This window comes from Schistocerca cancellata, chromosome 5, assembly GCF_023864275.1.
Source record: "Schistocerca cancellata isolate TAMUIC-IGC-003103 chromosome 5, iqSchCanc2.1, whole genome shotgun sequence".
Lineage (NCBI taxonomy): Eukaryota > Metazoa > Arthropoda > Insecta > Orthoptera > Acrididae > Schistocerca > Schistocerca cancellata.
In genome coordinates this window covers 288,734,287-288,746,428 of record NC_064630.1, presented here as the reverse complement: position 1 = coordinate 288,746,428, position 12,142 = coordinate 288,734,287, and positions in this window count along the sequence as shown.

The window sequence follows — 12,142 nt, the reverse complement described above, 5'->3', positions numbered from 1 at the left end:
ATGCGCACACTCCTTTCAGCGTCGGATAGACCCTATCTGGCTTCATCTATGGGATTCCCCTTCTTCCCTTCTTCTTGCAGTGAAACGACAGCGTTCGATGCACCAATTTGCTTATCAAAATGTGGAACGCCCGATACTGGAGCATTAGCCAATTCTGTTTTTAAAGTCTTAAAAGACCCCCTCTGCGACGGTCCGCAGAGGAAAGGTTTGCCATTGTGCCGCAAATGATTGATTGGAGCAGCCAGTTGTGCAAAATTCGAAACAAATTTTCGAAAGAAATTCGCTAATGCAATGAACCTCGCGATTTCTTACTTACTGATGAACACAGGAAACCTCTGCACTACTGCAGTTCATTGTGGCTCTATACGGACTCCCTCATCAGAAATTATATTACCCAAAAATGAAATTTCCTTACTCAAAAAATTAACTTTGGAGGGCTTGACCTTAAGTCCCACCTCACACAATCACTCAAGTACTTGAGCAATACGTCGTAACTGATCCTCAAACCTGTAACTATAAATAACCACGTCGTCGAAATAGTTGTTCATGCATTTATACTTCATGTCGACTAACACAGCATCGAAAACACGACTCAACACCGCGGCTCCTCTAGCGAATCCAAAAGGCACTTGGTTGTTTTCAAGTAAGTTCCAATCCGTGGTGAACGCACTCACCGATTTGGATTCTTCAGCCAGAGGTATCTAATGATACGACTAATTCAAATCAAGTGTAGAAAAATACTTAGTACCAGAAAACCGTCCAGAACATATATATGGGTGAGTCAGCGGAAGCGAACCAGCACAACCTTTTGTCTGACTGCCCTGTAATCCACTACCGGCCGTAGCATTGTCCCTAGTGTTTCATTTCCAAAAACATAGTAGAGTCATAAGGAGATACAGAAGTCTAATTACTCCTTCAGCATGCATCTTCCTTAAGTCTCGCATCTTGGGAGGAGACTGCCGATACGGAGACTGACGTACAGGAGCCTTATCAATAGGCTGAATGATATAGTCAGCACGGTACGTAACCCCCACGTTGTCCGTGAGCACCTCTGGAAAACGTTCTAGTACCATTAATGAGGCCTTACTTTGCTTCGGATCTAAATTTGATGTTTCAAACTTGGTACTACTAGCCACAAAATTACACATTCACGGTGGACTCTGAATTCACACCACAAAAACTTAACCCGTGGGCGAAGTTGAAACTGAATGGTAGCATTACCATAATCTAAAAGACAGGCGGTTTTCTTAACGTAATCAGCGCCGAGAATGGCACGCATAGCCATCCTCTTTACAATTGGAAATTCAATATGCCAACGCAATTCCCGATTATCAACACCATGAACAAACCTTTCTGTCACTGGAATAAACTCCCCATTCAGACTAAGACCAAGTAACTTAGTCTTCTGAACCCGTGGAGCCTCGAACACACACAAAATTTGCTAATACCACTTTTCGTCAATAACAGAAGACGTACTACCAGAATATAACAGCTCACCATGAACCTGGTCTAACTTTATTCGTTTTTCTGATTGAGGTTTCAATGTTATTACACCACTCGTCTTGTCCCTTTCCGTATTCACGCGTGAAATGCCCTTTCTGATAACACTAACGTCTGTAATTGTTCTCAGACAGATTTTTCTCTTACCCGGCAGTTTGTCACGAACACTCATTATATACCCGTCTTTATTACATATGAAACAGTCCGGATTCCTTGAAGACCATTTTTATTATCAGTCTGTTTAATCACTGGCTCTTCTGTCTGGTTGCAATGAGCACATTCCTCCCCTACAACGTGTTTCTTATCAACAAATCTTCATTTTTCAGTATGCGAAAACAAATCATCCAGCTCAGCGAAAGTGTGAGGTCTAGAAAAATGTGTATCCCGTGACCTCTCTTCCACGCTAATGCCTTGCACTATATTCTTCACGACATCTCCTTCGGAAATCTTTAAAAGTAACGGCAATGTGGCTATAAGAACATCTTCAATGTACTGCGCAAGTCTCTCTGAATTTCGCTGCAGGTAAAAACAGTGAGAATTAGTAAGTTCGGAACGGCATCGTTCTGTGAGCTGGCTGTGTAAAATTCTTCCCCTAACTCACTCAAGGACCAGTGATTAGTTCCCTAAGTTTGACTCCAATGTGCAGTACTCCAGTATCTGTCACCCACAGTATCTCACGTAACTTCTGCAATCGCACACTTAACCACAACAGCTGGACTACTTAGCCATTAGAATCTATCGTAAGACTAGAAATTCCTTCCATTGGATTAGAAAAATAATTATACAACATTCTGTATTTCCCCCAGTCTCTAAAAGTAACCTACATCCCGAGAATAACTTTCCCTTGTCTACTCAGACACATGATAACATTTCCTGCGTTCGCTAACCTGACAAATCAATAGACTGCTTTCCAATTGTAACTTCATGAGATTATCGTGCAATTCGTGAATATTATCTTACCGTTTAACCTTGTAATCAATAATTTTATATCGTGAGTACTATTTATTAAATTGTTTACCAGAGGCAGTGTTCTAAAGACTCGCGCATGTCTTCCTCATTTTAGTCAATAAGAAACGCCACCTCTATTTTCTACCACGCAACAGCTGTAAAATAGCCTACACACTGTCAAGAAGGCTACCGCCACTAGCCTAAGTTTCACTCACCTGGCCCACTGTGTCGCAGTTGATCACAAGGCCACACTCCAGCCCTCCACGTAGATGTTGCGCTAATTCAGCTGCGCTTTGAAAGTTAATATCTCAGGTGCCGTTCCCTCCAGAAATAAACTTGAACAGTAGAGTGTGGGCAAATTAGTAATATAAAATCACTTACACCAACCAGCTGTTCCATTAAATATACATCGAGTAGTAGAATACGGTCACATAATGTTATATAACAGCGTAAATATACTCGTAGTTCTACTATAACCAGACTGTGGGAGAGACAAAGACTTCTGACAGCTTCTAACCACCAAACCAACAAAATCAAACAAGATCACAACTGTTTGTGAACACCAGTGCAAATTGGGCCTCAAACTCGAGTACAGCACCCTCATCGGGCTCGAACTCAGCGACCACGCAGGCTCCACTCAATCGCAGCGGACAACTCACTCCGCACTGCACTGTCCGCTCGCTCTCTCACGCTGCAAGCAGCCGCGCAAACAGCCCCCTGGAGAAGTATCTTCGTGCCACCGAGGAACTAAACTTGAAGGACTCGAGAGCAACTGACACACCACATACGCTGAAATAGTCTGCTAGTCAAAGGCCCAAAGAACGGCGTCTCTGATTGGAAGACAAGACAGCGGACCACCGTATAACCAGAGAGGCACTACTCTGGAAGCAAGGCCTGCGCGCACGGATTAATTAACATGTTTCGATCAATTGACTCTTACAGAAACCTGAACATCACACCATGTGGGATGCACTGCTCCCACAGAACACACAGGGTGGTGGAAATAGAAAACAGACGTGGCGTTTCTTACTGACTAAAATGAGGAAGACATCGCAACATATGAAAACTGGGAGAGTTTGCAGTATTGAGGAGCTGGCTGCTGTAGCCGAGCGGTTCTAGACGCTTCAGACCGGAACCGCGCTGCTGCTACGGTCGCAGGTTCGAATCCTGCCTCATTTATGTCTGGAGACACTTCAATACACTTTTCAGATGGGCAATATTCTTTCAGAAACTAACATCTTCCATCACTCAGACTGACTGATGTGGCTGTGCTCTCAATTTCCTCTTGTCGCACACTCCAGCGCTCAGTTCACCCAGTGCATTTTCATGAACTAAACGCTACTCCGGTGTATAATCAAAATGCCCTCTGGTATTTGAATAGCTTGCATCAGCAAACTGTTATTTGTTTCCGGCGGTATATTGTTCACCTCAGGTACTCACTTCAGTACACCATGCACTTTCATTAATTATGTGATGATGACGTGTATCTTCCAAATTAGTGTTCATCATTTACTGCATCACAGAAGATAACAGCATTTAAGAATACGACCCCCTCTGCCCCCCCCCCCCTCGTATTTCTGGTGGGTTGTTCTCATTAGTCCGCAGCTCGTGGTCGTGCGGTAGCGTTCTCGCTTCCCACGCCCAGGTTCCCGGGTTCGATTCCCGGCGGGGTCAGGGATTTTCTCTGCCTCGTGATGACTGGGTGTTGTGTGATGTCCTTAGGTTAGTTAGGTTTAAGTAGTTCCAAGTTCTAGGGGACTGATGACCATAGATGTTAAGTCCCATAGTGCTCAGAGCCATTTCTTTTGTTCTCATTACTCATTCCTGGAACTCAATGCTAACATCGACTGCATTTCTTAACGGACTGTAGACGTAATTATCTTCTTAAATTTTCTCGGCGTTTGGTTTTCATTCGTTTTTCAAATGTCACTCAGTAACAATGGAATTAGCACAACAAACATACCTATTGCTGACCTCCAAGTTTTCTTGCACCCGAATTATTCCTACAAAAACATTAATCCCAGTCTTAAATCTTGTGACTATTTTTACGTCTTATCACTACTGGCATTTTCGATACCTCTCAATGGTTTCTCATAATAAAAAACAACACTGGCTTTACGATATTACACCTACATCCGAACCCGTTTCCCTTTGAGCTGTCGATATTCTTACTTGTGGCTTTAGTAAAATCTAGAGATTGCCCTTTGCCTTATTGACGTGGTCGTCGTCTCACTTTATAAGTCACTCGTTTTCGTGCCCGAACATTTCGTGTCCCCTGACAATAGCAAATTATAATTTATCATGTATTTTCAGGAGATGCGAGCTCAGGTTTTTTGTATCCTCTATCCCATTTAACGATTTAAAAATTGGAGGAAATGATTTTTCCTAATCTTCGTCAAGTAATTTATTCTATGATTCTGACCAAATATGCAACATTATGACGCTGCACCATTACGGAAAAGGCAGACACCGCTTTCAACTGCTGGAAAGCCCCTTATCACCATTCACCAGTTTCATTGCTACTAACAAAGTCCATAGCCGGTCCATGCTTGGTAACGTTTTACTTTGGCTTCATATCAGTCTCCTGATCTTGTACAACATTTGTTCGAGCAGAGGCCTCGTCAATTTCATGTGAATTATCAGCCAACACTTCGCAAGGGTTGCACACTATTTGCCCTTAAGACTCTGTTATCTCTAGCATTCTCTCATCTTCTAGTTGCTGTTCTTCCTTCGCATGTGTCATTTCTAATCTGGAATTACACTACACATCATACATGGGTCCTTGCACCACAATATTTTCTAGCACTTGCACAAATTTGTGATCAGCTTCTCTCGGATATCTTCGAAATCATTAGAAAAGAATCTGCGGGCCGTAACCGTGAACCATCTGCATGGTTGTTTAATATCGCGTCAGTCCCATTATCATCTCGATTTCTATCGGAATTTTGGGTTCGCTTGTTTGTCTGCGATTTACATTTTTAGTCTCATTATGCTCTGTAGCACTCTCAGTCGGGATTCCTTCTTAAGCCCTTCTTGTAACACTCTCTCAAGTCGTACTGTTTTGATTAGGTTTCCGCACTTTAGAGTCATTAACTTCTCTCTGTGTTTATCTCTGATAGGCCATTTGACCTAATTAGTACAAAATTCGTTCCCTACTTTCCTTCGAAAGATCCAACAAATGACACAGAATAACAAAACCCAGAAAATCACAATGTAAATAAGATGTGATGCACACCCAAAAATAATGAAACAAACGGTCATACTTTACCCGCAAGTCTCCTGCTAACTACTTCCTTAATATTTCGTTAAAGTATGTTAATATAAAATCACATTTATGTTAAATCGGAAAATCAATCTCTCAGAGCAACTATATGTGAGCATATTACAATAGCTGAATGAGCAGTGGGCAGTTAACAACAAATTGGCTTGGTACAGATATTTAATAGCGTATCATGTGCCATGTTTGACTCCCTTTTGTGTAGTAGTACTAATAATAAATTTTAGGCACACACTGAATTGTGGAAGGTTTTGGTCGCAAATTACTTTACTGACCCTTTTCGGCATGTCATCGACTGACATAGCTGCGGTAAAAACAAAGAAATACACTATAAAAAGATACTCAGGAAAAATATGCGACAGTGAACAGCAGTTTCCGTCAGTATTTACAATGAAGCACAAAAACAAACCACACAGAATTGGGCACGCATGATGTTGTAAATATAACTTTCATAAATAGGGAGCAACGTGCCAAACTGACCGTACATCGAGAAACGTAGTGCTCAGGAGAGGAAATGTCAACAGATGGGTTAGCAACCTTACACGCATCAGTCGACTATCAGAAAAACACAATTAATGGGAGAGCATACAATGAATATATCGATTACGACTACATGAACATGAAGGCAACTGAGAAAACGATGCTAGCATTACACTTTAATGCCGCGAATTGTGTAATGCATGGATCGAAATATAGATAAATATTACAAAATATAAAGACCTCATGTGGGATATTAGCTGCAAAACAAATAAATCAGGGGAATTATAAATGAATTTTAAATGAAAACAGTTGCAAGATATAAATGTGGAACCATTATAACAGCGTTTTGTAACCATTTAGTCTATACGTATGGAATTTCACAAAGTTACATAAATAACTACAACCCGGAATTGACAGAAAAATTATTTTTCCTCCCACGAACATAAAACAAAAAGAAGGAAAGCAAACACATACACACTGTAAAGGCCTGTGGAGTATCACACGTTAAAATTTTAAACCTGTTTTCGATCTTACGGTAAATTGATACCTTTTTCGTTTTGGACCGTCTGACTACAACTGAATGAAAAACATCTTTCGTGCACCGAAATAAGTCATAGATATACTTGGATCAACCAAAGACCAGCTGGGGTTGCAGACACCGGGCATTTACAGTATTGAGTGCGAATGTGGGATGGAACATATCGGGCAGACACAACGATGTATCTCCCAGCGCTGTACTGAACACAGCAGGAACGTACGACTAGGACAGACAAACAAGTCCGCGGCAGCACAACATAGCATTAGCTACTAGTCAGCTTTGATATCACTTATCTTTTCACCCGGCTGCCGGTGGATCATTCCTTAGCTCTACTTGAAGATCACTTCTATGTGGACACTTTCAGAGTCTTTCGTCTGGTGTTAACCACAACGTACCGGTACTTCAAATGTGGTGGGAAATTCTATGAGCAAACAGATGGTGTTGCCATGGGTTCCCCCCTGGCCCCAAGTATTGAAAACTTGTACATGGAGCACTTTGAAGATGTGGCACTGAATACCGCCCGCCATAGACCAAAGGTTTTCTACAGATACATAGACGACACTTTTGTAGTGAGGCCCCATGGCAAGGAAAAACTACAGGAGTTCCTACTCCATCTCAATGGCATACATGACAGCATCAAATTCACCACGGAGGTAGAAGAGAATGGCTGCCTTCCCTTCTTGGGTATTTTGATCAAGAAAAATCCGAACGGTACGTTGGGACACTCAGTCTACAAGATGAAGACGCACACGGACTTATACCTCAATGCTCGGAGCTGTCACCATCCAGTGCCACGTAACTCGGCACTAAACACGTTAGTACATAGAACCAGGACGATATGTGACAGCGAGAGTCTGCCGCGTGAGTTAGCACAACTTCCGAAATCCTTCTGAAAGAACGGCTACACTGAGACACAAATAAGAAGCGCCTTCCATGCAGACGAGAGGCGGTAAGAGAAACCAGAAGAAGAAGAAGCAAAACGTGTGACGTATCGGCCGTTTGCTGGACCGCCGACAGCAAAGATCACAAGAATATTAAAGTAGCACGAAACAACAACCATCTTTCGCACACCGCAAAAAGTCAAATATATACTTGGATCAACCAAAGACCAGCTGGGGTTGCAGACTCCGGGCATTTACAGTATTGAGTGCGAATGTGGGATGGAACATATCGGGGCAGACACAACGATGTATCCCCCAGCGCTGTACTGAAGACAGCAGGAACGTACGACAAGGACGGACAAACAAGTCCGCGGTAGCACAACATAGCATTATCGAGGGACACACCTTCGAATTCGAAAAAACGAAGAAGCTGTGCAGCGTCAACTGTTTCTGGGACTCGGTCTTCAAAGAAGCGGTGGAGATGGGTCTGCACAATGATTTAGTAAACAGGGATACCGGTTTTCAATTCAGTGCAGCGTGGAATCCCACAGATGCGACAGGAACGCTCCGATCTGAAGGCAGCGGCGCCCGCAAGCAGATTGGATAGCCACCGGGTCTCGACGCCGGGCCGCGCTGCCCCCATCCACCCCCACCCCCACCACACCCACCACCACCTACGCGGTACCCCCTTCCGGAGGAACGTGATTGGCTGGACTACAGTAGCGGAGTAGCGAACGACGGCCAAACAACTATATAGATATGCAGAACACAGCATCCCGACACTTCACCAGAAGATGATGGGTACGAAACTCATTGAAACGTTGCGACAAGACGAAGCCACCACTCGGCTGATAACCCGGGAAGAATTCATCAGTGCTTCTGTTTAGTTGTTCTTTTTGTGTGTCCACTGTGTGTTTTATTATGCCTTTTATTTGTTTTTCTACTAGTTCTATTGTCAGTTCTATGACTATTTCACAATTATTTTGTTGTGCTTCATGTGTAATGATGTGTTATGTTTCTACTATGAGATTTTCTGTGTGGTTGTTTATATTGCTGCTGCTACAGTGTTTCAACCCTTTTTTCAAGAGCATTTGTTCCTTTTTGTGTAGTCCGGTCTCTGTTAGATTAACTAAACGTGGGTAGAATGTGTGTTGGTGTTCTTGTGGTGTCATGTTTAAAACGTAAATGTATTTTTGTGATGCACTATAAGTAGGCATGGCATGCAAGAATTTTAAAACATGGTACAAAGAACATATCAGGTGTTGGAAGTTCGAAACAAACCATTCCACACTTCCACATTTAAAACACCATGTCCACCATCCTACAAATATGGACCAAGAAACGAAAATAGTGAGAATGAGCAACCACGACGAATACCTTATACAAATGGAAGAAATGTTCCACATTCAGAAAGCCATCTCTGAAAACAGACATGTGATAAATGAACAGACACACATTAGTACAGGCTCCCTACTGCACTTAAAAAAAGAAATGATAAGATAAAATCGTACCTCTCATACAAGCAGTTAGAAAAACCTACGCCACACACACACACACACACACAAAGCAGCTCACGAAAATAAATATTATTTCACACTAAAACACACACAGAAACATACATATGCATACACAAACAGATCACAGATAGTTCAAAAATTACACACAAAATTTGGCAATAATATTCGATCTTGGGCAATAGCATCCGACAGTCGGCAACACAAACCAAAACATTGCATCCCAATCTTTGGAAATAACATCCGACAGTCGGCAACTCAAACCAAACCATTGTATCAAAACAAGTGTTCAGTTCCTAATGCTGTGAAATGTGGAGAAAACCGCAAGTGACAATTATAAGAAGAGGAACGGCACCAAAAATGGAACAGAAACGTAATATGTAGAAAATCGTCCACGCAAACTATAATTCAAAACATTACTACGCCATAGCAATAACCAACTACTAGAACTGTATATAACCTACAGGTACATTGCCCTAAAATGTAAACTAAATAAAAAAAATATGGTACATAGTCCAGGCTACTGAAGATTCCTTGCAGAGAATAGAGGCGATACGTATATGGCACGAAAATTGTGTTTCATTCATTTGTAGTCCGACGGTCCAAAAAGTAAAAAGTATCGATATGTACATTACGTAAATCATATATTCAAATTATTGCACCTCAATGATTTCGTCCGTGGCTGTCGTGTCCACATAGTACGTAATCAACATATTTGTTTGCTTGCCTTCCGTTTGTTATGCTTCCTTGATAGCCAGCTAAAGTCTGTCTGGTCGCTAACGTCACTCGTAGATCGTCATGGATATTTACTTTGACAAACAGAAGTTTTTTGTCCCAAGTTACACTCCTGGAAATGGAAAAAAGAACACATTGACACCGGTGTGTCAGACCCACCATACTTGCTCCGGACACTGCGAGAGGGCTGTACAAGCAATGATCACACGCACGGCACAGCGGACACACCAGGAACCGCGGTGTTGGCCGTCGAATGGCGCTAGCTGCGCAGCATTTGTGCACCGCCGCCGTCAGTGTCAGCCAGTTTGCCGTGGCATACGGAGCTCCATCGCAGTCTTTAACACTGGTAGCATGCCGCGACAGCGTGGACGTGAACCGTATGTGCAGTTGACGGACTTTGAGCGAGGGCGTATAGTGGGCATGCGGGAGGCCGGGTGGACGTACCGCCGAATTGCTCAACACGTGGGGCGTGAGGTCTCCACAGTACATCGATGTTGTCGCCAGTGGTCGACGGAAGGTGCACGTGCCCGTCGACCTGGGACCGGACCGCAGCGACGCACGGATGCACGCCAAGACCGTAGGATCCTACGCAGTGCCGTAGGGGACCGCACCGCCACTTCCCAGCAAATTAGGGACACTGTTGCTCCTGGGGTATCGGCGAGGACCATTCGCAACCGTCTCCATGAAGCTGGGCTACGGTCCCGCACACCGTTAGGCCGTCTTCCGCTCACGCCCCAACATCGTGCAGCCCGCCTCCAGTGGTGTCGCGACAGGCGTGAATGGAGGGACGAATGGAGACGTGTCGTCTTCAGCGATGAGAGTCGCTTCTGCCTTGGTGCCAATGATGGTCGTATGCGTGTTTGGCGCCGTGCAGGTGAGCGCCACAATCAGGACTGCATACGACCGAGGCACACAGGGCCAACACCCGGCATCATGGTGTGGGGAGCGATCTCCTACACTGGCCGTACACCACTGGTGATCGTCGAGGGGACATTGAATAGTGCACGGTACATCCAAACCGTCATCGAACCCATCGTTCTACCATTCCTAGACCGGCAAGGGAACTTGCTGTTCCAACAGGACAATGCACGTCCGCATGTATCCCGTGCCACCCAACGTGCTCTAGAAGGTGTAAGTCAACTACCCTGGCCAGCAAGATCTCCGGATCTGTCCCCCATTGAGCATGTTTGGGACTGGATGAAGCGTCGTCTCAGGCGGTCTGCACGTCCAGCACGAACGCTGGTCCAACTGAGGCGCCAGGTGGAAATGGCATGGCAAGCCGTTCCACAGGACTACATCCAGCATCTCTACGATCGTCTCCATGGGAGAATAGCAGCCTGCATTGCTGCGAAAGGTGGATATACACTGTACTAGTGCCGACATTGTGCATGCTCTGTTGCCTGTGTCTATGTGCCTGTGGTTCTGTCAGTGTGATCATGTGATGTATCTGACCCCAGAAATGTGTCAATAAAGTTTCCCCTTCCTGGGACAATGAATTCACGGTGTTCTTATTTCAATTTCCAGGAGTGTATTTATGCTCATATATATATATATATATATATATATATATATATATGTAACTTACAAATCACTGTTATTGGTGAAGTGAAATTTTAAAACACCTTTTAGCAGAAACAAATAGTTACCGGGATGTGACGAGTATTTCAATAGTGTTTGCTAAGGGACAAGCGAATATGGCAGGTTGACATTGGTAGCAGTACTATAGCGAAGGCAATTTACCTTGTTAACTATATCGTTCCACCCACAATTACCAAGGCAGAAAGACCCCACTCAACGGGCAAAGAAATTATTCCTAGGAGATATTCCATCGCTTGCCCAAAGACACATTGCTTGTTAAGAACTGATGCCCCGTGTATTGTGGACGCGTCCGTTTCTTATCTCTGGTCTTTCGTTCCAGATTCACAATAAGTGTTTGTACGATATTGCAGTGACTGTGTTATTCCGAATTAGGATGCAGTGTTCCCTCAGACATACAAACTTGTACGAAGGAACAGACACTGCGGCGACTACAGCCATTATCAAATATAAGAGAGGTATTCGCAGTTGTATATATGGACAACCATCAGCTACATAAATGATTGACGTCAATGAAAATTTGTACCAGACAGCGACTCGAACACGAATTTCCCGCTTGTCACAAGCAGTGGCCTTAACAGTTGGCTATCCGAACACGACTCACGGCCAGACCCAGACCTCCATTGTCGTCAGCCATGTATCTACAACATGTAGCCGCACATCCATTATGTGT